This window comes from Sesamum indicum, linkage group LG8, assembly GCF_026168435.1.
Source record: "Sesamum indicum cultivar Baizhima isolate 11 linkage group LG8, ASM2616843v1, whole genome shotgun sequence".
Lineage (NCBI taxonomy): Eukaryota > Viridiplantae > Streptophyta > Magnoliopsida > Lamiales > Pedaliaceae > Sesamum > Sesamum indicum.
The window spans coordinates 6,587,398-6,614,858 of NC_142664.1; the positions used below are offsets into that span (position 1 = coordinate 6,587,398).

Consider the following 27,461-nt stretch of genomic DNA (forward strand, 5'->3'; position numbering starts at 1 on the left):
TATCTTTTGACATTAAGTGGGGGGATATCTCAATTATTGCAAAGGACGTTTATGAGCTAACAAGTCACATGAGAATCTTGTTCTATGCTTTAATAGACAAAGAAAGAGAAAAAAAATACTTTCAAAAAAAAAGAAAAAATCAAGAAAAAAAAAAGAAGAAGAAAAAGAAAATTCTCTCTTTGAAAGAAAGGCATAGTTCAAGTCGAAAAAAGTGGGACATAGAAGAGCATGAGATAGATAATTTTGAAAAGTTTGGATTCCTACATCTATTACTTGGTGCTCTAATTTAGTTCCTTGGATCTTCACCTCAATTTTTTCCTAATTCTTCCTACCCCTAAACCAAAGCCCCATTACAACCAAAATATAAGACCTCTTGATTCAAGTGTGTGCATATTTATAAGTGGTGGAGATTTTGGTGTATAATCAAGCCTATGGTGAAGAATTTTCATAGCAAGCATTTGAGCGAAACACTCAACAACCCAAAATACTCGAGAGATTGGGAGATATGAGAGCATAGTCCACTTGTTTTCCATGCTTAGTTTTCATGAAGATCATCTTGTGAAAACTTGTTTGAAACTTATTCAGTTGTCTTTTATTATATGATGTCTCATTCTTTGAACACTCAACTAGATTCTTGCTTGTTACTTTCGTCTGCGATCCATAAAGTTTGAACTTCTTCAACTATTTTATCTCTATTTTTTTGCATCAAGGACGAGCAAAGGGTTAAGTGGGGGGATATTTGATAGAATCGCATTTTGTGCTTATTTCATATAATATTTTAGCCTATTTTGTGACCAAATGCTCCTAATTAAATATTATTTTGCAGTATTAGGACAAAAGAATTGGAAAATGAAGAAAAGCACCAAAATGAAAATTCAAACAAGACTCAAACTCAATTTTTGACAAGAGTTTGGAGTTGCTTGGACTACCTCTGATGAAGGAAGAATTTAACTAGGATTATAATTTTATCTCTATAAGTCTTTTAGTTCAACTAGGAATCTACTTCTAATCCTAGTAGAACTAGGTATCTAGCTATTATAAATAGGTGATGTAATTCACTTTAAGAGACAACTTTTGAACTCTTTTATTTCTCTACGTTTTTATGATATTTTCTTACTTTGCTTTTCATGCGTTCTTCCATGAGCATGTCTAGCTAGTTCTCTTATTCCGGTTGAAGACTTGGTGAATGCTTAAATTCAACGAGTTGTGAGATCTAATTTATGCTTTCTATTTTTATTCATATTGGTATTTGTGTTGTTCTCTGTGCTTTTATTACAAATAATCTGATTCATTGTCAAGAATATTTGCCTAGCCAATTGAACTTGCAAATCCGTAATTGTTTGTTTAGTTCAATAACTAGTGGTAACACAACATAATTGATTACGTAGAAGTTTTTGATTATGTTGTGGGGAATGCACAATCTAACTTAAATAAATCCTCGTAGGAATTTATTAGTTAGAATTGGGCATTTCTAATTCTTAATGCTGTTGGTAAATTAAATCTTGAGGACGTTCCCAAGGTTGTTTACTGATTAGGGATTTAGTGAACGAACGTTCCTTGATTATCCACAAGGTAAGGAAAGGTGAGGTTGTTAGGTCGTACCAATGGCCATAACCAATTTATCAGTTATGAATAATTGTTATCTTTGCATCTATGATCAACCGTGGAATTAAGTGTGATCCTATCTTTAACTAAAATACTCTTCTCTTATATTTATCTCTTCTAATTTTATTAGCTTTTTAGTTTTATTCTTCTTCACAATCAAAACTCTCCCTAATTATTTTCGTTTTTGAAGGAATTAATTTAAAACCAATCTCTATGGATTCGACTCTACTCACACATCTACAAAAGTGTTCGTAGGAATTATTTTTGGTGGATTCGACACCCATCAGCAAGTTAACCCAGCACCTCTGGGTTAAAGAAGGAGAGATTAGCCTTAGGCCGATAACATGCACCTCTAAGGTTAATGCTAACGAATTTAAATCTTCTTCTTCTTGGCAGGTGTACCAGCAAATATGGAAAAAATTAATTTCTCGTAAAGGAGTGAATTCAAGCAAGACCATAATCGAAATATTTGAAAAATATAACAGAGTCTGGATGTTAGAAGGGTTTAAACTAGAAGAGGTCCGAGAATGGTATAAGTTCGGAGTTATGGCTTCAGTTCATACTATGTCACCACATTTTTCGAATATTTCAAAGCTTCCAGAGTGGATTAGGGGGGGGGGGGGGTCCATGATTTGTGGCAAAACAATCCCCACTTAAAACAAGGCAATATTCAGGAGTTAAAGTTCATGTCAGCAGCTCTAGAAATTGCAGTAAAGGGTCTCGTCCGACATTCCCATTTATCAAGTTGCAGAGACCAGATATGATAGCTTTCAATAAAATTGTAGCTGCCTCAAAAGAAGATCCACTAGTATCAGTTATTAGTGAAGGCGATATCTCTACCAGGAGAGCTTGGGGACTATGGGTCTGTCACACCGAGATGGACAAAATGAAGTATCCATTTAAAATATATTCAAACAGTTTAAATGGATTGTTCTTGTTAAACTCCATGACAGGAAAAAATACCAAGTTTGCAGAAAGCCTGTTCGAGAGAAAGGGAATGCTTATATGGGAACAAGCTACCTGGAAAAGAGGCTACAAGGATGAAAACATGTAATATGCTACATGTTGGACAATGACATAATCATGTATGCCCTTGCTATGAAAAATAGGAAAAACCCTTGTCAAGACTAAAATTCAGGTCACCTAAAAGAAATCCGAACTAAAACAAAATAAGGGTAAGAGAAAGAATTTTTACAAGGCGAAGTAAAACTTGCAGAATGTAAAATTTCTAAAGTAAAACTGTCGATAGAAGAAGACAAAAACCATCAGTCAAAAAAAAGAAAAGCTAGCTAGCAATCACATGACCTACAAGCCATCATAACCAACAACTGGAAAGGATGCAGAGATGACGAACACAATGATGTTATTCAAAAAAGACAAGAAGATGATGAACGCAGTGACGTCATGTAAAAACAAGTTTGAAGTCTGGGAATGACCATAAATAAGAAGGGAATGAAGCATATGAGGATCATAAAAAATTTTCTCCAACTCTTCAAAGCATAATATTTTGAGTTTTCACATCTTTTTCGTTTTAATTTTCAATTTTGTGGGGGTTTCCGTAGCAAGTATAGTCCTCTATATGAAAGGCTAAATAGTTGTCTCCTCCTATAGGGAGAAAAGTATCTTTGTAATATTTTGAATTTTTCTTCAATAAAAAAAGGTGTCTGTTCACTTGTTTATCCAAATATTTTATTAAGTCTCTGTTTTTTAGTATCTTCTACGCCCTAAGATCGGAAACAAAATAAGGCTGTGTTGTTTGTTGCTGAAGGAGCCAAGTACCTGTGAAACATCAACTGCAGTTGTGTGGTTGGAGGAAGCCCATAAAATCGAGGACTTGAAATCCCTGGGAGCAAGGCGGTCAAACCAATGTATGAAATTATCAGGACTTAGTTTTATTTCGAAAGCATGTTGGGCTTTTTAGAGCATGAAAAATTGACTATTGAGCTATTTCTATTGAAAGGGCAAAATGATTATAAATTAGACTGAAGGATCAGATTTACACAAAATTGAAAGATAATGGATCAAAACTAATATTGCCAAAATTAACAGATCATAATTCAATCGGAACAAAGTTATTGGACGAAAGTTTTGATCAAAACTAATATTGCCAAAATTAACAGATCATAATTCAATCGGAACAAAGTTATTGGACGAAAGTTTTCTTTTACCCTAATTTTATGCAAGTCATATAAATTAAGACTTGGTGCAAATTTTAATCTTACAAGTTTGATGAGTGGCTGTTCAGTCGTTGCGTACAAAAATCATGCGAATTCTCCTTCAAATTTAAAAAAAGAAAAATCTTAATTTGAAGTCGCGTAAGTAACACGGAATCAAATTCCAAGTCAAATTAAGAATCTCCAGTATTTAACGTACTAACTCGCACAAAATTTAAAATATAATGTCGTAAAAATGCCAAAAATATAATTTTATCTTGAAAAAAAAACTATTATATATGCAGATTATCTCATGCCCCAAGGGCCCCCCTAATTATATTTTTCCTTTAGGTGGCAGACCACCTAACAGATTGAATGATCTTCCTCTCCCACTCAAGATATTTTTTCCAAAGGCCTACTGATTATCTCAACTATATAAACAAATATAATATATGTGTAGCATCATGATATCATGGAAATATTATATTTGTAAGACACCAATAGATAATTTACCTTAATAATAGAGAATTGATGTTTAGTCCTGATGGGGGTGTTACCCTCATTTTTGAAAAATAAAGAAAAAGCCCCTCAAATTTGGAAAAAATACCCTAAAAACCAAGGACACACGCACAAGATACACGGGTCGAGTCTTTGGAGCCCAGACCCACGCGTTGGCCCAAAAAAACTACTGTTTTTGAATGGCATAACCGTACGATAAAGAGCAATGAAGTGCTCAAATGATGACGCGTGACGCAGTCCATACAGTATACTTGGACCCTATAAATATTTCGAATGTAAGTCATTTTGAGGTAACGCGCATTTATTGCATTCACCTTTGAACTTATAGATGGCATATTTCTACGTCGATCATAACTAACTTAAACGTCGTAGGGCGGGGACGAACCCGACTATCCTAACGTACGTGTTTAGTCCTCAGGACCCATACATGATTTGGGACAAATATGTGGCGAGCTTGGATTTGTCCAGCAAGGTCGCATATTTCGATCCGGATCAAATTCGTTATAATAATTTCTTTATTAATTATTGATAAACATTAGGTCAAACTTCTTCATTGTATTACTTTTAGATGATTGATATTTCTTATTTAATATATATGATTTTTTATTTTATTATTTTGAGATGGAATTGGCGGAGTTGGTGGGGTGGGGGCAAAGGGTGGGGACCCGAATTGTTTATAAGAGGAAAGAAAAGGTTCAGGAAAAAGTATTTTTTTGGTACTATCAAAAAATATTATTATTATTTTTGATATCATAATTTAATAAGTGTAGCTTTTAATATCATAAAATACTAAAACACATATTTTTAATTTCAAATGAACTATAAAAGTTATGTGCCTTGCACATGGCCATTAACTCCCCCTTTGAGAGGGATGTCCCAACAAAAAAGAAGGAAAAATTTGCCATAGTTATGGTTCACTCATATTTCAAAATATTTTAATAATTTTGACCATAAACAATAACAATTTGTTAAATAAATATTTTAGATAAATGTTATTTTTAAATAACTAATGAATTAATTTAGATTATAGTTATTTATATTTCAGATAAATTCTAGACTCTTTATTATTTTCCCAAATTGAATTATTATTTGTACTAAAAATATTTTAACAAACTTTGGCAACAAATTATAAAAAATAAAATTTTATTTTTTTAAAAAATATATATTGAAGAAATTTTATTTTAATATTCTAATAAAATAAATTTATATTTAAAATTATTTTATTTTAGATACATTCTAAGATCTCATTATTTTTTTAGAATTGAATTATTGTTTGAACTGAAAATGTTTTAATATTTGAGCAAAATATAAGCAATAAAATTTACATTTTAAAATAGAAGAATTAAGTAAATTTTAATTTTATATAAATTATAAATTAATATTAAATTATAATTATATGTATTTGAGATAATTCTAGAATCTTTTTATTTTTTTAAAATTAAATTATTATTTGGTCTGAAATATTCTAATATATGACAAAAAATAATAATAAAATAATTAATTAATTTTTAAATTATAATTACTTATGTTTGATATCAATTCTAGCATCTTGTTATTGTTTTTTGAAAAACTATTTATTATTTATATTAGAATAAAGCTTCTATAATATTTTTTAATTATTGAAAAATAAAATTTATTTCTTATTTTTTATGGTCAAAGTTTATTAAAATATTTGTAGAATAAATAGTAATTAATTTTAAAAAATAATATAAAGATACCAGAATTTATCTCAATACAGATAATTATAAATTAAAAGCTATTTATTTATATCAAAATTAAATTTCTATATTATTTTAATTTCTAAAAAAATGAAATTTATTTTTTATAGTTTGTGGCTAAAGTTTATTAAAATATTTTCAAATCAAATAATAGTTAAATTTTAAAAAATAACAAAAAGATGCTAGAATTTATCTTAAATATTTAAAATTAATTGATTATATAAAACAAAGTTTATCTAATACTTCTATTTAAAAAATATTTTTTATTTCTTATAGTTTGTGGTGAAATATTGAAATTTTTTCGGACCAAATAATAATTTAATATTAGGAAATAATAATAAGATCCTAGAAATTATCTGAATATAAATAATTATAATTTTAAATTTATTGTATAATATATATGAAAGTAAAATTTCCCTAATATTTTTATTTTTTTAATAAATATCTTTTTCTTATAGTTTTTTATTAAAATTTGGCAAAATGCTATTTTTGGTACTATTAAATAGGGCGTCTGAAGTCAAAAGTAGCCAAAGTCGAGTGGCCTAGCAGCACTTAACGGCAACCAACGGACATGTGCGACGCACATGAATTTTTGGAACAAAAAAAGAGTGTTTTCGTATTTTATGGTATCAAAAGCAACATTTATCAAAATTGTTGTACCAAAACCGATAACGACCTTTTTAATTGGTATCAGAAAATATTTTTTTAAAAGTTAAAGATCATGCGTTTGAATTTCAGAAAATGTATGGATATTTACCTCATCTTATCAGTGTTTATTGTAATTTATTTAATTATTTTGCATTATATTAATATAGTGATGTAATTGATATATTACTAAATTTGTTGAGATACTAATACAATTATATAGTTACCACTTCTATTAGAAAAAAAATGGATAGAAACACAACTTTGTTGAGAGAGAACCATTGACAATGGCCTTTTGACATGTTAGGAAATCCACCCAATAAAAAAAAAAAGAGAAAAGGACTAAACGAAATAAAACAAAGCCATTGGATAATATGTTAACTTTTTCTTTGTTTTTTGCTCATTTTTGGAAATTTATTGAGAAATTTTGAATTTCAGGATAATTGCCATCCATTTATGTATGACATTTATTGAATTCCATACAAAGGAAAGAGCATTAATATTCTGAAACTCGAGCATTTTATGCTTGATGTTTGGCCTACGATACTATTATTATTTTATCACAATTTAATTTATTTATATTTTCCACTAACAGAATTTTTAAATTTTTAAATATAAACTAAATTATTTTGTTGGAGAAGATAATATCTATAACTTTATATAATTGAAAAACATCTTATTACTCTCTTCAATATTTTTCTTATAACTTTATATATTTTCCACATTCACATCTCTTTTTCTTCTCACTCTTTTTCCATCAACTTTTCATAATTTTCATATCTATTTTTTTTAACTTTTTTAGTTATCAAATTAATATATATACATATATATAATAGGATTAAATTCATTTGGCCCTTTTGCCTACCAAGGTTGTGTCCAAAACACCCTTCTACTAATTCCACCCCCCTCCCCCCCCCCCCCCCCACTTTGAAAATTTAGCTAAAATGCAAGAAATTAGTGTAAGGTATCAACTCTCCAAAAAACGAACCAAGTGAAAAGAACAACAAAACTAGGCCCATCAACTATTATAGATGTTGATAGGGTTTGAAAACTCCTTATACAATAATTTTACAGAATAAAATTACAAATCTATACAGGTAGAGAACTAAAAATATAGTAAATATTAAACAAGAGAGAAAGAGAAGGAAATCAGGCAAAATTTCACTTTTGGTCCCACTAAATAGGGTCATTCTCACTTTTGGTCCCGCGCTTTAGGTGCTCAACACTTATAGTCCCAAAACCCTAATTTTTGAACACTTTTAGTCCCACACCGTTAAAAACTGACGGAAACGGCACGTGACACGCACATGCCGTTAGTCAGCTGGTATGGTCCATGTTGGTCAACGGCAAAATATCACTTTTGGTCCCACTAGATAGCGTTATTCTCACTTTTGGTCTCACGCTTTACGTGTTCAACACTTGTAGTCCCAAAACCCTAATGGAGAGTGGGACTGAGACATTCCAGCACAACAACGGCAAGTTCTCGGCGGTTCCTTGCAGTGAAAGCTTAATCTTCATCAAAAGCAACTCAACATCTGAAGCAGAGTGAGTGAGAGTGAGAAGAATGCAAATGCAGAGAGACAGAGAGGCCTAAGAGCCGCCATGAATAAGGCTGGGAAGGAAAAAGAAACTGAGTGTGAGAGGGTTCTTTGTTTGAGCTGTGTTCATTGAGTCATCCTCTAGACCAAATTCTGCAACTTCTCAGTCAAATATCACTAGTATGGTAAAATGCAGAGAGACAGAGAGGCCTGAGAGCCGCCATGAATGAGGTTGGGAAGGAAAAAGAAACTGAGTGTAAGAGGGTTCTTTGTTTGAGCTCGAGCTCGACGAGCTCACCGAGGTTGAGCTCGAGCTCGAGCTCGATACATTATTTTCGAGCTCGAACTCGAGCTCGCTTTCTCGAGCTCGATTTTGTTCCAGAAATTGCAGAAGAATAGAGGTGGGAAGGAGAGGAATTTTACAACATTACATACAAAGTTTTTCAGAAATTTTGCTAATCGATAATGGTCTTCCATACAACATTACAACTCTTTTATAAAACCAAACAACAACAACAAGAAATAAACAAATCATTGTCCCCTGAAAACACACTCAAACCCAAGAAAAAAAATTAAACAAGATGCTAAAAACACATCCAAACCATCTGATATCGAAATATAAGAGTAATCATTCAAGACGGTGTATCGTTGAATCAGGCCATGTGATTTTAAATCATACCGTCTGATATGATCTAATAAACACAATCTTGTATATATTTAAATTTCATATGAATCAGGTGCCCAAATTTTAAGATATCTTAATTATTGATTAAACTTTTTAATCTCATTATATATCTAATAAAAATAATAATTAGAATTGTTCAACCATCATCATCATCATTATTATTATTTTTGTTATTATTATTATTATTATTATTATTATTATTATTATTATTATTATTATTATGATTTTTAGATTAATTCATAAGAATTGCTAAATTTTGACATAAATTTATAAATAATAAAGAATCATAAGTGAATTACTTGTCAATTTAAAAAATATTAACGTAATATAAATATATATTAAAATATAACATAAAGTTCTATATATCATATTAAATAATAATTTTAATTATAAAAAATGTTATAATTTGCTAAGTTGTTGAATAGATTTATTTTTGTATAAAGATTAAATATATAAATAAAAGTATCATAATTTATTATTATACAAAATAAAATAGATGATATTGATTAATAATTATAATATACGATCAATTTAGATTATAAAACTGATCAAATATCAGATATAAAATTAAATATATAAAAAAATTAAAAATAATATATTAAAAAAAATCACCAGCTCGCGAGCGGTGAACAAGTAAACATGAGCTCGAGCTCAAAGTCGAGTCGGCTCGACTCATCTGCCACCCCTATGACTAATGGCACGTGACTTGTCACATGCCGTTTCTGTCAGTTTTTAACGGAGTGGGTCTAAAGGTGTTAAAAAATTTATATTGCACCTTAATATAAAATACTATTTTATTGATATATATAAAATCAAAAAAAATATTTTAATTGAAATTGAAAATATAAACAGAATTACATTGTTGATGTCTTGGTCATATTAAATTATTTATTTAATTTAGACCTAACTTATTTAAATAAAGTATTGAATAAAGTATATTCTTCATATTTTTATTTGGCATTCACAATATATATGTATATATCTATACATAAATATGAATAGAAAAAGACACAAATGTTCAATCAATTTGGTCAACCCTTATAACCAATTTCTGTCACATCAAAAATACATATACATATATTCAACATTCTCACACATATATACCTATATTTGGAAACAACTAATCCAAATATATTATCAATTTTCGCACAAAAACCAATAAAGCATTTCTACCTATTTTCAAATGTTGGAAATTGAAAATGAAAATGAAAACACAACCAAACGGGCCCTAGGATTTTGGGACTACAAGTGTTGAACACGTAAAGCGTGGGACCAAAAGTGAGAATAACGCTATCTAGTGGGACCAAAAGTGATATTTTGCCGTTGACCAACATGGACCATACCAGCTGACTAACGGCACGTGCGTGTCACGTGCCGTTTCCGTCAGTTTTTAACGGTGTGGGACTAAAAGTGTTCAAAAATTAGGGTTTTGGGACTATAAGTGTTGAGCACCTAAAGCGCGGGACCAAAAGTGAGAATGGCCCTATTTAGTGGGACCAAAAGTGAAATTTTGCCAGGAAATCACAATGGTTTACAAGAATAAGACTAAAAATCAAATCCAATCAGTGAACACCTAAAGGCCACTATAGCCAAAACACATACTCATGGTTGCTTGGAACTACTGAGCCACAAGGCACCACAATTGCCACAAAGACTATTATTTTAACCTAGGGCCACAAATGCTTAGATCTACACAAGATGTGACAACCACTAAGGCTTGTTCACGAAAAACTTTAAGGAACACAGAAGGAAATTAGAGAGAGGAGAAGTGTTTCAAGTTCTGGTCTCAAACCAAACTGAAGCCAACAATATATAAAGGAACAACCCATTTAATACCAGAAGAAGTGAAGGATAAATGGTGGTGAACAGAGAATCAAGAAACGGTGGAGGGAGACCCAACACCAGAGAGAAGAAGAGAGAGAGAGAGAGAGAAGATTAAGAGAAACGATGAGTCGGGAAAGGGATTAGGGTTATGACAGAGAGAGGAAGAGAGAAATAAATATAAAAGAGGGGGAACGGGTTGACCAAGTGGACCGGGTCAAGGAATAGGCCAGGGCTAAGAGAAATGAGCCAACTATCATGAGGCGGACCAGTCCCAGCTATCAAGTGAGATGGACTTGGCCAAAGGGATTTGGGCCATAAATATTAACAATCTCCACCATGGACCAAATCCAAGATGCTGGATACAAGCATCATCATTATACCGGGGCCTAAGGAATTCATGCACATTGAAAGACAACATGCATATATGTGGATTAATAAGTTAAGAATTTTAAGACAATTCTTAAATTTATCAAAAGGGAGACACTAAGTCCCCATATTGGCAGTGTTATCTTCAAAGCTGATTTTATCTAAGTTAATAATCTCTCTTCCTACTACATCTCGGATAAAGTGATATCTTACGTCAATATATTTAGTTTTATCATGTAAAACTGGATTTTTACATAATTGAATACCAGATTGATTATATGAGAAAATTGTGACTTTTTGCTTTAAGAAACCAATTTATTTTAATAACTCTTTAAGCCAAATGACTTCTTTAAAAGCTTCTCTGGTGGCAATATATTCGGCTTCTCTAGAGATAATGTAGTTGAAGTTGAGATTTTGAACTAATGCATGCACCACATAAGGTAAACACATAAGAAGTAATAGATTTCCTACTATCCCTATCAATTGCATAATTGGAATTAACATAACTGACAAAGTTCACACCTTTAGCACACTTTGCAAATTTTATCCCAGTATTCATGGAACCATTCAAGTATCTTAACAGCCATTTAAGAGCTTCCCAATGAGGAAGACTCGCATTTAACGTATATTTACTTAGACAACTAACTGCATAAGCAATACCAGGTAATCCTTTGAATAAAAGATCCAATAGCATTTGAATAAGAGATCTTTTTCATGTGTTCCTTTTCAAAATCATCTTTAGGACTTTGATTTTTACTAAGTTAAAAATGAGCAGCTAAAGAAACAGAAGTGGGTTTGGAATTTATCATTGAAAATTTTTCTAACACTGATTTGACATAGGATTTTTTGTTTAGAAAAATTGTAGAACTGTTCCTATCTCTTTCAATGGTCATCCCTAAAATTTTATTAGCATTTCCTAAATCTTTCATTTCAAAATTTTTGCACAAATTGAATTGCAGATCCTTAATCAAATTTATGCTAGGTCTAGTAATTAGCATATCATCAATATAGAGCACAAGAAAACAGGGATATGATTATCATACTTGAAGTATCGGCTATGATCATAAGTGCTTCTTTGAAATTTTAAAGAATGCATGAAGATATCAAATTTCTTATTCCATTATCTGGGTGATTGTTTTAAACGATAAAGAGATTTTTTAAGTAAATAAACATAATCAGGGTTTTTCTTATCAATGAAACAACTGGGTCGACACATATATATTTGTTCATTGGGATCACCATATAGAAATGCAGTTTTAACATCCATTTGTTTTAGTTCCCAATCAAAATGTGCAACCAGAGCAAGAATAATTCTTATGCTTGTGTATTTTACAACTGGAGAGAAAATTTCAGTGTAATCTATTCCTTCCTTTTGAGTAAAACCTTTTTGCAACTAATCTTGCTTTAAAACGTGTTTCATCATTTTCTTGTTTAATTTTGAAAATATCATTTACAGTAAAAAATAGAAGCATTATTGGGTTTAGGAACTAGGACCCAAGTTTTATTCTTATGTAAAGACTAGATTCTTCATTCATGGCTTTTATCCATTGTTCAAAATTGGTAGATTTTTCAGCTTCTTCATAAGAGGATGGTTCATGGGATTCAATGTTTAAAGCTAAGTGAAAATCTCTATACCTAGAGGGAATCCTAGATTCACGTCTTCCGCTATCTCTAGCTAGTTGATAATGATCTATGCCAGAGCCATTATCTTCAGGGTTATTATTATTATCAGAGAAATCATTTTCAATATTTTGTTGATTTTCTTCATTGACCTCTTTCCCTTGTTGGTTATCCTCTACAGTTTCCTCCATCGTATTAAAGGTGGTTTCTTTGTTATAATCATTTTAGAAAAAAAAAAAAAGGCATTTCAGATTCATTAAAAATGACATCTCTACTAATTATAACTTTAAGACCTGGCTGGCTTCTAAGCCAAAATCTATAACCTTTAATTCTATCAGGATAACCAATAAAAATATATTTTTGGGAGCGGGGATCAAGCTTATCACTATTTTGTAAAACAAATGCAGAACACCCAAAGATGCGAAGTGAATAAAGATCAACATTTTTCTCAGACCAAATACGTTCTGGCAATTTACCAAGCATAGCTGCCCGCCTAGAAGAGCCACTCGTTCTGTAGCCTTGTCACAGAAGATAAACACGCTGCCTGCCTACTGGCCAGGTGAATCGAAGTTCTCTTCCGGTCAATTGTCCACCCAGTGAAGTGAAAAAACACAGAAGAATCACGCAACGCACGTTGCTAGAATGCTTCCCGCTCGCAAGGAAAGAAGAGCGGCAAGGTTCAGATTTTACCATTTGCAGCATGGGAGCAGATTACCCAAAAATCCCCTGGGAACAATGAACAAGAAAAGATATCTCGGTCACGAAAACTTCAATCCAAGGTGCACCTTGCCTTTTTTCAGGTAGCTTTCTTACGCCTATTCAGCTAGTGGGGTATTGGTCATAGCCAAAATTCATGGAAGGGATAAAAAGAAGAGAAAGAAAGGGAAGTTTTTCTACCTTTCATTTAATCCAAATAAATAAGAGAACAAAGAAACCACTAAAAATGAAAGTTCGATAAAGAAGTGTCAGTAAGAACTAACACTAGGATTCGCATCGAGAAAGATAAGGACCTAAGGCATGGTATGGTCCCTTCGTTCTAGCTGATAGTTCGGTTCAGTACTTACCATAGGATATGACCTTCCTTTCAACATTCATAAGAAGGGGAGTTTCCCTTCCTAACAGCACTAGACACAACTATATAGATATGAATGGACTGACTGAGAGCAGGGAGCTGTCATGTCCCCCATTCCATGCTCTAACTCAGTTTCAGTTCCTTGCTTCGCTTCTTTTCTATTTTGGCTTTAGTTGCGAACTCCACTTTTGGGTTGATCTTTCTCCTCGATAGTAGCTCACCCAACCAAGGTTTTTTCAAATCAGTAATACTTGCCGCCGGAGGAGTTAATGACTAATATTACTTTTATTCTTTTAGGAGCAGCTGGCTAAAGACTAAAGAGAGGACCATACGAATATGATGGCTTTGACTTTCATCAGCCTGAATATCCATATCAAAGTGAGTCACACCAAAATGACGTAAGTGAAGAAAAATGAGTCAATCATAGGAATTCTCTATTGAGACAGGGTCGGGTAAGTTACGAAGCGGAGTAAGGTAGGCCTTTTGATATGGGTTCACCCTCCTAACAAGGGCTAGAAGGCCAGACAATCATATAGGGATAGAGTTTCTTACCGGCGTATTCTTAGATCCAAGCCGCTAATCACTACTGAACTAGGATTTTGGGGACTTATCATTCAGCTATTTGGGCTAACCGGTTCAACAAGAGCAAGAGAAAGTCTTTCTTTTGGGAGAACACAAGGAGAAAGATTAATCAGATAAGTAGCAGTTAAAATGGCTTCTGCGCCAAAAGATTTGGGTAAGCCAGAACTTATTAATAGATCATACTTTATTTAATGAAGTTATATTCATACGATCAATGACACCATTTTGCTTGGGAGTATAAGGAGTAGTTTAATGTCTTTTAATGACAAATTCTTTGTAAAGATCAGAAAACTGCTGGTACAAAATTCCAGACCATTGTCTATTAATGCTTTCAATTTCTTACCAGTTTGGTTTTCAACATTAACTTTCCAATTTTGAATTTTTAAAAAAATTCAGATTTTTGCTTCATTATGAAAACAAAAAACTTCCATAGAAAAATTATCAATTATTGAATGAAAATATTTATTTCCACCATGTGTGGGAATATTAGCAGATCCCCACACATCAGCATGAACATAATTTAACATGCAGGAAGATGATGAGGGTTCTGGGAAAGGTGAAGCAGGAAAATGGACTCTATGCTATTTTTCCAAAACACAGTCATCAAAAAATTCATATCATCAAAATTTTCATTTAAAACACTATTTTTATGAAGTATTTCTAGTCCTTTCATGCTGATATGTCCTAACCTTTTATGCCATAATTCAGTTTTATTTGTTTTTAAGACAGATGCTACAAGCATATTATACTTAATAGAACAAACATACAAGTTCCTTTTTCTCTCTGCCTTAAATACCATAAGGAACCCTTCATGATTTTCATGACACCCTTACCCCATTTTCCCTCTAGCCCTTCTTCCTCAAGAGCAGTTATAAGATATCAGATTATGACATAATTTAGGGACATGTCTAGCATTCCTTAATGTAAACTTGAAACCATTCTCAAAATTTTAACAAACATTAGAAAGGCCTTGACCAACACATAATTTTTCATTTGCCACAGAGACATATGCAAGATTTTTAGACCTATAATTTGTTAATATTTCTTTAAAATGAGTCATATGATAAGTGCAGCCAGAGTCAATTAGCCAGTCATTTAACAAGGATGTTTTAGCAGAATTAATATCACAAATCATATAAATTTCATTAGAAGTTTCTTTAGATACATTTGCAGTTTCTTTTGTATTATTTTTCTTTGGCTTTTTAAAGTTTTTTTATAAAATGTCTTCCACCTCCACAGTTATAACATCTTTTTTCTTTTTGTCTTTATTCATTATGTCTGTCATCCCTATATTTATGCCTGGACCTACTTTTACTTCTACTTATACTCCTGTTTTTGCTATACTTTCTAAACTTATAATTAGAATTTCTATTCTTAGTTCTCCCCTAACAAAATTAACTTCTTTTTTTATCCTAACTAGGTTTATTTGATTTAATATCCATTTCTTTTCTTTATAAACCACTAAATACTATTTTAATTTTTATATTATCCCTTCCATATTTAATTGCAGCTTTGGCATCTCCATAAGTTTCAGGAATATCATTTAACAACGCTATAGGAGAATAATCATCTATGTTTTTATCTCCTGTTAATTTTATATCTTGACTTAATTTTGAAAAATCATCCAATTTTTCTTCGATATTTTTAGACAAAGAAAGTTTATATCTAAAAAGTTTCTCAAATAGCAAAGCTTATTGCGTAAAGAAGTTTCAGTAAAAAGTTCTTCTAATTTATTACGAAGATCTTAAGCAAAATTCTATTTCCCTACTTTTCTAATAATAGAATCAGATAAATTAAGAATAATTGAAGAATAAGCATATTCATTATTTTCAAACTTTGTATCATCAGGGACATTATTAGCGTATTTTCCATCTTTTTGTTGTATTAAATTTCCTTTCATTTTCTGTTGCCATATAGAAAAAATAGACTTACGATCAAAAGGTTGTAAATTATATCCAGCCATATGGACAGAAATAATCAATGAATATTCAGCAAGATTAAGAACAGAAGATAGATAATAAATAGATAATCAATAGTTAAGAGGGAACTCTCGCTATTCCTCAAGCCAGATGCCCGCAGCCTCAAGGGCTCGACAAGGTGAGAAAAAATAGCAAGGGGGTTTGGTCTAGGTTTGAATAAATTTTAATACGTTACCAGGTGAACAATGGCTTTGATACCACTATAAGGTATCAATCCTCCAAAACATGAACCAAGCCCAAAGAACAACAAACTAGGCCTATCAACTATTTCAGATTGTGATAGGGTTTGAAAACCTCTTATACAACAATTTTACTGAGTAAAATTATAGATCTATATAGGTACAAGACTAAAAATACAGTAAATATTAAACAATAGAGAAAGAGAAGGAAATCAAAACACTTTATAGAAATAAGGCTCAGAAAACTAGATCCAATCAATGTAAACCCAAAAGCCACTATGGCCACAACCCACATTCACGGTTGCTTGAAACCACTGAGCCACAAAGGCATCACAACTCCCACAAAGGCTATTATTTTAACCTAGGGCCACAAAAGCTTAGATCTACACAAGATCTTACAACCACTAAGGCTTGTTCACAAAGAACTTTAAGGAACACAAAATGAGATTAGAGAGAGGAGAAGGGTTTCAAGTTCTGGTCTCAAACCAGACTGATGCCAACAATATATAGAGAAACAACCCACTTAATACCAGAGGAAGATCGAGGATAAATGATGGTGAATACAGAATCAAGAAACGGTGGAGGGAGACCCAACACCAGAGAGAAGAGAGATAGAAAAGACTGAGAGAAAACGATGTGTCAGGAAAGAAATTAAGGTTATGACAGAGAGGAAGAGATAAACCAATATAAAAAAGTTGGAAAGCAGGTTGACCAAGTGGACTGGGCCAAGCATCATGAGGCGGACCAATTCCAGCCATCAAGTGAGAAGGGCTGGGCCAAAGGGATTTGGATCACAAATATTAACAAATAGCCATATGACTTGATTTAAGAATAAACTTATTTCACTTCCTATTATAGTTTATATAGCATATTTGAGCACCTAGATATAACTGTCATATGCAATTTTCTATTTTGAGAAAATTATCATATAAGATATCAAGAATACTTGAATATTGACATCGGATGGTTTCGACAGAGACTTGATCAAATTAAAGATACCATGACGTCAAGGGAAGAAGCAAAGGTTATCACTTAACATTGAAAAAATGAAACATGTGGAAGAAAGTGAGGAAAACAAGAAAGACTAAAAAGCACAAAAATGAGAAGTTGGAGGACCAAATGGCGTTAGAGAATCAGATGATTGAAAAGTTGAACGGCGATATCAGCGTTAGGATATCTAAGGTCGATTGATAACTTCAAGTGCAACGCTCTCCTAAGTAATATCAGAATCTGATCTAAGAAAATAGTAGAAAAGAACAAATTTGAGTGATAAAACATTCTAAAGAAATATAGTAAAATTGCGTAAGAAAATTTACCTGATTCAGTTCAACAGTATGGAAGAAAAATTCAAATAACCACATGCCTTGATAAAAGAATAAATTTATTTTACACTTGCTATTATATTTTGCACATGCATTGAATGTGCAATTGACCGTTAATCTATGTACTATATGTTTACTATAATGTATGTAATTATTATTATATATTTTTCAATGTATTATTACAAAAAGTTAAAATGAAGTCATAGAATGTGGATCACATTTTCGTATAATATTACAAAATTGAACTCGGATACACCAAAGATATGAACATCAAACATCAATATCTATATATATTGAAAAAATTTAAATCTTGTATGATCCTTTATAAAATGTTTCCAATTGTTTAAAATATACACATTTTATGTGTCCAGCAGACAATGTTCCTATATATCAACATAAATGGGAACAACGACGCATGGGCAAGCACGATAGCTTTTATTAATTTATAATTAATAAAGCATTCATATTCAAGTTATGGGATACACAAATACTATAAAAGAAAGTTGTGTTTGACCTTTCAGTGAAATCGTAAAATATCAAGAAAATTTGAACTTAAACATCCAATGTCATGAGACTTGATCAAATCAAAGATACCATGAAATTAAGGAAAGAAGATAAGGATATCAACACTGAAAAAACCCAAGAAAAATGGAGGAAAACGAGAAAGAAGTTGAAAGACTAAAAAGCAAAATTGAGAAGTTGGAGGATCAAATGGCAAAAAATAATCAAATGATTGAAAAGTTGAATGGGGATATCAATGTTAGGTAGCTAGGACATATAAAGGTCCATGACTTCGAGTGTAACGCTTTTCTATGTAATTTCAGAATATTGTCCAATGAAATAGTAATAAAAAAACAAATTCAAGTGATAAAACATTCTAGAAAAATATGGTAAAAAACCGTACAAAATTTTACCTCATTTAGTTCAATAGTATGGAAGAAAAAATTCAAGTAGAATGAAAGAAAATAGGCGTATGCCTAGATAAGAGAATAAATATAATTTCTATTATAGTTTATATAGCATTTTTGAGCCCCTATCTGTCACATGCATTCGTTTAATTTTGAAGAAAGTCTTCATATAACATGTAAACTGTTTATTGTATTTGATGAAAGTTGCATACTTATACGAGTATATATTGAGTAGATTATTGCCCCTATTTCGCACATGCGTTGAACGTGCAATTGACTGCTAATCTATACAGTATATGTTTATTATAATGTATAATTAAAAGAAAGTGAACAATCACATAACAAATTTGATACACCTGCCTTGTGATTAGTTTGGTTCAATCAAACTTGATCTGAAAAAAAAATTTCCAACGATAAAAAATCTGATGATTGTAAAGTTGTACAGGAATATGAGCAATAGCTTATCTAAGGTCCAACGACTTCGTGCATACCGCTCCTTTAAGCAATTCCAGAATCTATGTTTCTAGGGCAAGGGCTAGAGTCGAGTTAATACACTTCCCCCTGTGCTAACCGAACCGATCTGCCTTAGCTGCTAAAGACTAGTAACCTAACTCCATTCTTAGTTAGATGCTACCCTATCTCTAGTTTTCCTACTGATTAATGAGCCGTATCTACCCTTTAGGAGTACTGCCTTCCTAGTTATTGACAGACCATGACATAATGGAATTGGTCAATTATACATAGTATAGATATAAATAATGCCCTAACACCCTTGATTCCATGAAAGTAGGAACTCAGGATATGCTATTTAAAGCTAACAATGGAATTAGGTACATAACTTGTTCCAAATCGTCCACGAGTGCTATTTTTCATTCGGCTGTCATGTGCTTGTATTTCACGTGGGTATCGTGGCGTTTCTAGTCTTGTTCATATAATATTCTGATTTAGCCACGTGTCTCACTCCAGTTTAAGAATCTGAGGCCGTTGCTCGCCATCTAAGATCTTAACACTCTTTTGATTTTAACTCACTATTCGTTATGATACGCCGTTCTGCATGTGTATATAATAAATAATTTTTCACATCATAAAGTATATTATATAAAAATAAAATATATAAATCGATACATTACATTAAGAAAAAAAAATTTATTAATTAATATAAAATTTTAAAAATTAAATGAGCTAGTTATTTTATCAGTTTAAGGTATTTTTAATTTTATAAAAAATTAGTGCATCAATATCATTAATTATCGTATATAAATGTGACGGACCTTTTCTTTTTATACAGTATAAATGATCCTAGATGTGTCATGTTAGGCCATTCGTTTGACTGGGCTTGATTCTCCAAGTTTTTCTTAAATGGGCCGCTCCAACTACACCATATCAATAGTTTAAGACTCATTGCATTGTATCTTTTTTTTTTTTTATAAAGAATTAGATACGATGACACGCAGTATTTGCTCGAATAATTTTTAATAATCCTTTTATTTTATTGAAGTTCGTTATTTGTGGCAACATCATATATAAAAATTATCTGATAAACTTTTTTTGGTGCAATAATCATCAATACATATTCTATTTAAATTAATTTAAAAATTGACACTTTGTATAATATATGTTATATCAATAGTGTTGATTATATATACATACAAAATAAATACTAATATGTCATTTTAATTTCATTAACAATAAACTTAAACAAAATGAGAGTAAATCAATTTTTTAGTACATGCAATTGCTTGAAATTAATTTTCTAAAGAAACTTGATTAATTAGTTAATTTAATATGAGTTAAAAAATTGAACAATATTTTTTACATTATAATAATTTGATACAGTAATGTCAAAACTACCACTTTAATATGGTCAACGAGGCCTTGCCGTGCGAGCCCCAGTTGTGTTTGAATTTGTGTCTTTGCATTTTTCGAGACAAGATAAAACACACTTAATGTTTGTTTTTGTATTTTTACACCTTATCTGCGTGTTTTTCGACTTTCTATATAATATATATATATACATTTGTATATATACATAATATAAAACAGACATGATTTGACGATAAATAGTAATTTTTGTCTTCTAAAATACAACATTAAACATAAAATATTTATATATAAAAATATATATAAATATATATGATTTGACAATGAAACAATGAGTTTTGTCTTCCAAATTCAAACAACAAACCTACACCACTTATTTATCTCTATTTTTCTCTCTCTATCTCCAGAACACAAAACAAAGCACTCAAACTACAAATCCAAATACAATGCAAGATATTTCTTGGGTAACTTTGATAGAATTCAAGTGCCATCTATATATTGGACTTATGTCTAATTTTCAGTAGATTCTATTTATTATTTGGTATTAAATTGTATGATTTAGTATGAAATATTAATGTAATGATTTAATCTTTGATATCTTGATTTTTCAGATTAAGTAATAAGTACTTCTATAAAAAAGAAAGAAAAATGTGCAGTTTTAGTTTCAATATTAAATAATGATATCTAAAAAGGAAATATATATTGATTAATAAAAAAATCACAAAAGTTAACTTGAAAATAAGTCTTTAAACAATATATTTGATAATATATGTAATTGAAAAATTAAAAAGAAAATCTTGATTTGTTATATGTAATATCTGAACTGAATTTATACTTTCACTTCTTAATTAATTCACAATATTTGCTTTAAAATATTATTTATCCTCCAAACATCTCAGCGACGTCTTTAAATTCATTTTCTCTAGAGAATACTTAAAAAATGAATTATTGGGTCAATATGTTTTAAAATGCAATAGTAAAAAAATGCTTATGTATAAGTTATGATTAAAATTGTATTAAAAGGTGCAGCGAATTAATTTCCTATTTTAATTTTACTATATTTGTTATTTTATTCAATGATATAAATATACAGGTAAATTACAATGACTTCTCCTAAGGTTTGACATAATTACAAATACTCCCTTGTTGTTTAAAAAATTACAAATACCCCCCCTGATGTTTTATAAAATTATGTAATCCTTGAAATGGAAGTATGAAAATATCAACTTTACCCTTATTGTATTTTTTTATTTTTTTAAAAAAATAAAAACTTACAAAAAAAAATTGAACGGGATGATGAAAAAAATTTTAAAAACATGAAAAAAAATATCCACTTAGTCATTAAAAAAATATTTTTTTAAAAAATAAATAAAATTATAATTTTTAATTCACAATAGTATTTTGGCCAGTTTACCATAAAAAATAGATGAAAATCTAACGAGTTGAATTAATTGTTAGACGGTTATTAAAATCAAGGGGGTATTAGTAATATTTCAAACAATGAGGAGTATTCATAATTATGCTAAATCTCATAAAAGGTAGTGATTTACCCTAAATATATTTGATACTTGTCGAATTTCAAGTACCAAGAATTTGTAATCAGAAAAAAGTCTTTCACGTAAAACTAATGGGAAGAGTACTTGTAAAAAAGAATATGCACTTTAATACTCAAGTTAATAAACGAAATGGAATATAAAAACACAACAATTATGTTAGGAATAATGCTTCTGATAATAAGCTTGAGTGTAGCAAATGTAGATAGTGGAGGTGGTGCATGTTTGTCAAATACTGCATAATGATGCTTATGAAATGAATACGTTGCCTACTTATTAGAGTAGGTCTGGATGTGATTATTAGCTGGCTGATGCAACCGGTACTTGAGGAACCTTATTCCTAGATTTTCTCCAAAAGATTAGACAGACGGTTGCTGATTTCTAGACTGAGACTCTACCTTCAGATTTTCTCCAAGATAATTGGGTTGCTGGTGGGGACTGGTTTTCAATTTTCAAGGTTTGCATGATTTGTGGTCTTTCAGAAGGGGGCTTTGATGCTCATCAGCAGGGCTCTCAAGTGGGTCTGGGCCTTTGATCGAGCCTTCAGGCGAGTAATCCTCAACTAGGCTCCCAAGCAGGCCTAATAACCTTAATAGGGCATTCTAGTGGACCACGAGGGTCTTTAGGCCAATGTTTTGAGAATCCAAATTGAAAATCGAATCGAACAAATTATCGAATCATTAGTGCGATTGATTGGACCAAATTAAAAAAATCAATTGATTTAGATCATGATATATACATTAATACATCATACAATAATTGATTAAGCTAAAAGAAGAAGAAAATAAAACATGTAATAAACATGCAATCAATTTCAACATGACAAGTGTATCATTTTCAGATAAACGTGGTTGTATAGATACTTATTTTACGAAAACAAGAAGCATTCAATTGAGAAAAAAGTTCAAAGTAAATTTAGTTCGATTACCTCTTGATTTTTTCCGAAATACTTTAACAAACAATTTGTAGTAGGAAACACCCCAAATCTTTGCAACTAGATCCTTTTTTCAAGAGGATGAGTGGTAGACCCGATTGTCCACAAAAATTTGAATTGAATTATAATCATTCAAATGAATGATTATATTGAAAGGCATAGCGAGGTGTGATTGGATTTGCCCGAGAACGTGTAAGCGGAAGCGGTTAAAATAAATTTTGTAAAATAAAACGAGATCGTAATGAAACCATGATTTCAAGGGGTGTATCCTTGAAGTTTTTGGACATTCGATATAGTTAATAAAATGAAACGACAATAAAATTAACGAGCTATTGGTATAATGAAAAACGAGAGAAACAAAAATGTAAATCAAAAAATACCTTTTCTCCATTTATTTCAAACCTCCATTGTTGATTCCTTCACCCAAGGCCTCAATGTAGAGACCGTCTAAATTCATGTCTACACCATACTGGAACTTGGGGATTCCTCAATTCAATTTGTTAGAAAAGAATTAAGGAGTAGAATACACCAAGTGTCAGGGGCGGGGGGGGTTCGACCGAGTGGAATGATTAGGAGGAGAGAAAATTATTTTTGTGTATTCATTAATTAGTTATTCCAAATAACTAATACACACACACACACACACATATATATATATACACACTTTGAATGGATACATTAAAAGCATGTCTAGGTTCGTTTAACCTTCATAAGGTAATAATCCTTTATTCCTGATGTATATTGGTAAAAGATATCAACCTGCAAGGGTAAAAAAGTAATTTTACATATATGAGACACATGTTAAACAAATGCAACCCACCACACAATATAACTTCCAACACTACTATAAACACCAAAATTATTATTTTTTTAAACAACCATTCTTCATTAATAGTGATCACTTTCTTACTAAAAAGCCTTCCTCGAAAATCGTATTTTCACATGGAGTGCAATTGTGCCATAGGTAGAATTTTCAATTTTATCCTTTCGTGAAAACCTCGACCACATCATTGGCGCCGTCAGTTGAAAAGTTTACCTCGACACTGAGTATGCAAACCAGGTGAACGTGATCTGTAAAGCCCAAGTGAACGGGGCGGAACAAGACCCGCCTCGTGAACAATCAACACCTAGGAAGTAATCCCCCTGACACATAAGCAAGTACACCTTAATGGGGAGATTCCCCCACCACATCGACAATCTCTGCCAGCGCCTCCCACTAGAGCATTCCCCCCAGAAGCTCCACCCCAAGAATGGATGATTTAACTGATGCAAGAAGCCTTGTTAGCCCTGATACGCGATACATCTACTCGAGCTGCGGCCCAAGTCGGTGGCCCAATGTGTAGCGCAACAACCTGCAAACCCACCCCCTTTTCCCTTGCAGAAGTCGAGAACTGTCCTTGGGTCTCGTGGAGGAGGAGTAGAAGCGGGAGGAAGTGAACAACAAGATCTCCAGGCCTGAAGTCGTACAGACTCAAGATCAAAATCTCCATAATTGAGAATCTTCCACCCCCAATCAACTAGGGGAGTCGAGGATTCCTACTTGCCGTTAGCCTTGGCCCCTCCAAAACGTAGCCCTTTTGCCCCGAACATTCTAGTCGAAGCGCTCCCAGCAGGTCTTAAGGTGTCGAACCTATCAGAATATGATGGGACAGGAGACCTACAAGAACAATTAGACAAATTTTACGACAAAATTGATTGGTAAGATCTGAGTGACGCTGCTTACCGCAAGGTCTTCCGCACTACGCTCTTGAAAAGTGCATTAACTTGGTTCCACCAACTGCCTGCTGGAACTATTTCTAGCGTCGAGCAGTTGGTTCACCGCTTCTTGCATCACTTCTCCATGAACAAAAAAGTTCCGAAAATGGCTTTATTTCTATTTACCATCCGCCAAAGGGAGGGCGAGACTTTGAGAGACTACATGCAAGGATTCGTGGACGCAGTGGATGAGGTTCTCTATGTTAATCATGAGTTGTTGGCCAGTATCGTCTAATAGAACCTGCTACTAGGAAGATTCAAGGAGTCCATAACCGGCAAGCCCCCTAGCACTATGGAGGATTTATTCGTGCGCTCCAAAAAATGCATCCGCATTGAGGAGTTGAATGCGTTCGATCCTTCCCTCGACAGCAAAAGGAAGGGTCGGGAAGAGAAAAAGGAGCTGAAGAAGAAAGAGGAATGCAAGCATGTACCTCCGGCGGGGTTCGCTCACTATACCCCCTTGAACGCTCCCAGAGGGGAGATATTAGTCATAGCTGAGCAATAAGGATTAATCAATCAATAGCCGAAAAAAATGAAAGATAACCCTAAGAGGCTCAAATCCGACAAATATTTTCGTTTCCACCGAGATAGAGGACACACGACGGAGGAGGGCCACCACTTGAAAAATGATATAGAAAATCTGATTCAACGAGGATACTTGAAAGAATACATCAACCAGGGATCGAATCCCCAACCTCAGGATCCAACGTCCACACAAATCGGGAATGGCGACAACCTCCCCATCGTAGGGGTTATTGATCTCGGGCGGTCCGGCTGGCGGTGACTTGGCTAATGCAAGAAAGGCTCTCGCCCGAGCAGCTGGGGGAAACCATGCGCAAGCCCCCACTCAAGTTCACAATATTGTTCAAAACAAGGGATGAGATTTCATTCAACCAACAAGACTTGGACCCAATGAGGAATCAAAACAACAACGCCTTGGTCATCTCTACCACAATCTCCAACTTTTGGGTCAAAAAGATTTTGGTGGATAGTGAGAGTTCAACAGATATTATATTCCACGATGCATATGTCCAATTAGGGATTGATAACGTGCAACTTCGGAAGGTGAACACCCCACTCACAGGGTTTAGCAGTGAAATGATCAAACTAATAAGGGAGGTGATGCTACCATTATCCCTCGGTTCTTATCCAAAGAGGTCCACCAAATTGGTGAAGTTCCTCGTGGTGAAGGCTCTATCATCAGCCTACAATGTTGGAGAGACCGAGCTTAAACCTCTTTCGAGCGATAGTGTCTACTTTTCACCTGAAACTTAAATTCCCCAGTCCTAAAGGCGTGGGGGAAGCCATGGGGGATGAAAGAATGGCAAAGGAATGCTACGTGAATAAATTTAAAAGATTGCGTGAGAAACTGAAGAAGCGACCGATGACTAATGAGAGACATGAGATGAGAGATGCCCCATAAGAGCACGTAAGAGCAACCTGTGGGGAGAAAAGAGTTGAGGTCGTGGAAGAGTTGAAGGTGATACATCTCTCTGCACACGGCGAGAAAGCAATTAATAGCTCCCACCCACCCACTCCCATTTATTAGACATCGTACATTTTCTTGATTGTTTACTCTCGCATAAAAAATTACACTGGCTAGTGCATATTCCATCAGAGAGTGGGGGGCTGTATGACGTATATTGGTAAAAAATGTTAACCTACAAGGGTGAAAAAGTAATTTTACATATATGAGACACATGTTAAACAAATGCAATCCACCACACAAGATAACTTCTAAAACTACTATAAATACCAAAAATATTATTTTTTTAAACCAACCACTATTCATTGATAGTGACCACTTTCTTACTAAAATTTCTCCCTCAAAAATCGTGTTTTCACCTGGTGCACAACTATGTCGTAGTTAAAATTTCTAGTTTTTTTCTTTCGTAAAAACCTCGACCACATCAATTCCAAATAAAGGATGTCCAAGATTCAATCGTGGTATACTGATGAGGACTTTAGATGTTTGACATCCCCAACCTCTTTGCTGTAAGCGACATGAAATGTTGTTTGGTGCACTGAACCCGATGTTGCTTATGCTTTTTGAGCATAACAACAGATATCAAGTGTGTATTGACGAGGCAACAGACAACTATTGAGGGGCTATCTCCAATACTTGAATAAAGATTGAGGAAGAGCACTTGACGCACATAAACGGAGAGTTGATCCTAAGAAGGCTATAGCGATAGTAGCTTTCAGGATCATATGGATAATATTTAATCTCAAAACGAATATATATTCGAGATTTATGATATTGTGGTAATATTGGAAGGGTTCCAAGTGGAATACCACAAGGAATCTTGTCATGTAAAATTGAATGTATGTCAATTTTAAATGATATATTGAAAAACGGTTAGGACCGAAAACCAACGCTCGATTGTTGGGTGTGCTACCTACCATAGCCACGCGTAGTCACCTTGGAGGATGATAGCTTGGCTATGGGACAAGGTAAAAGGCCCGAGATCTCATCACATGTCCAAAGAAAAATCTTAGACACCATCATCTGATTAGAGCGATGATAGAAAGATGTAACTTACGGTTGGACCGCATGACATTGGCAGAAATGAAAAGTAGACCTATAAAACCTAGCCGATATCACAGATTGCTCATAATCAGTTTAGTTTGAAAGATATGAGTATTTGGCTTTAAGGTCAAGTGGGAGATTGTTGGAATGGGT

The 27,461-nt window shown here is 32.7% G+C and overlaps 1 pseudogene; it reads left to right on the plus strand.

Annotated features, from left to right (window-relative positions):
- Positions 1-25,283, plus strand: part of LOC148787151 (uncharacterized) — a 31,377-nt pseudogene extending 6,094 nt beyond the window's left edge.
- Positions 25,284-27,461: the final 2,178 nt, after the last annotated feature.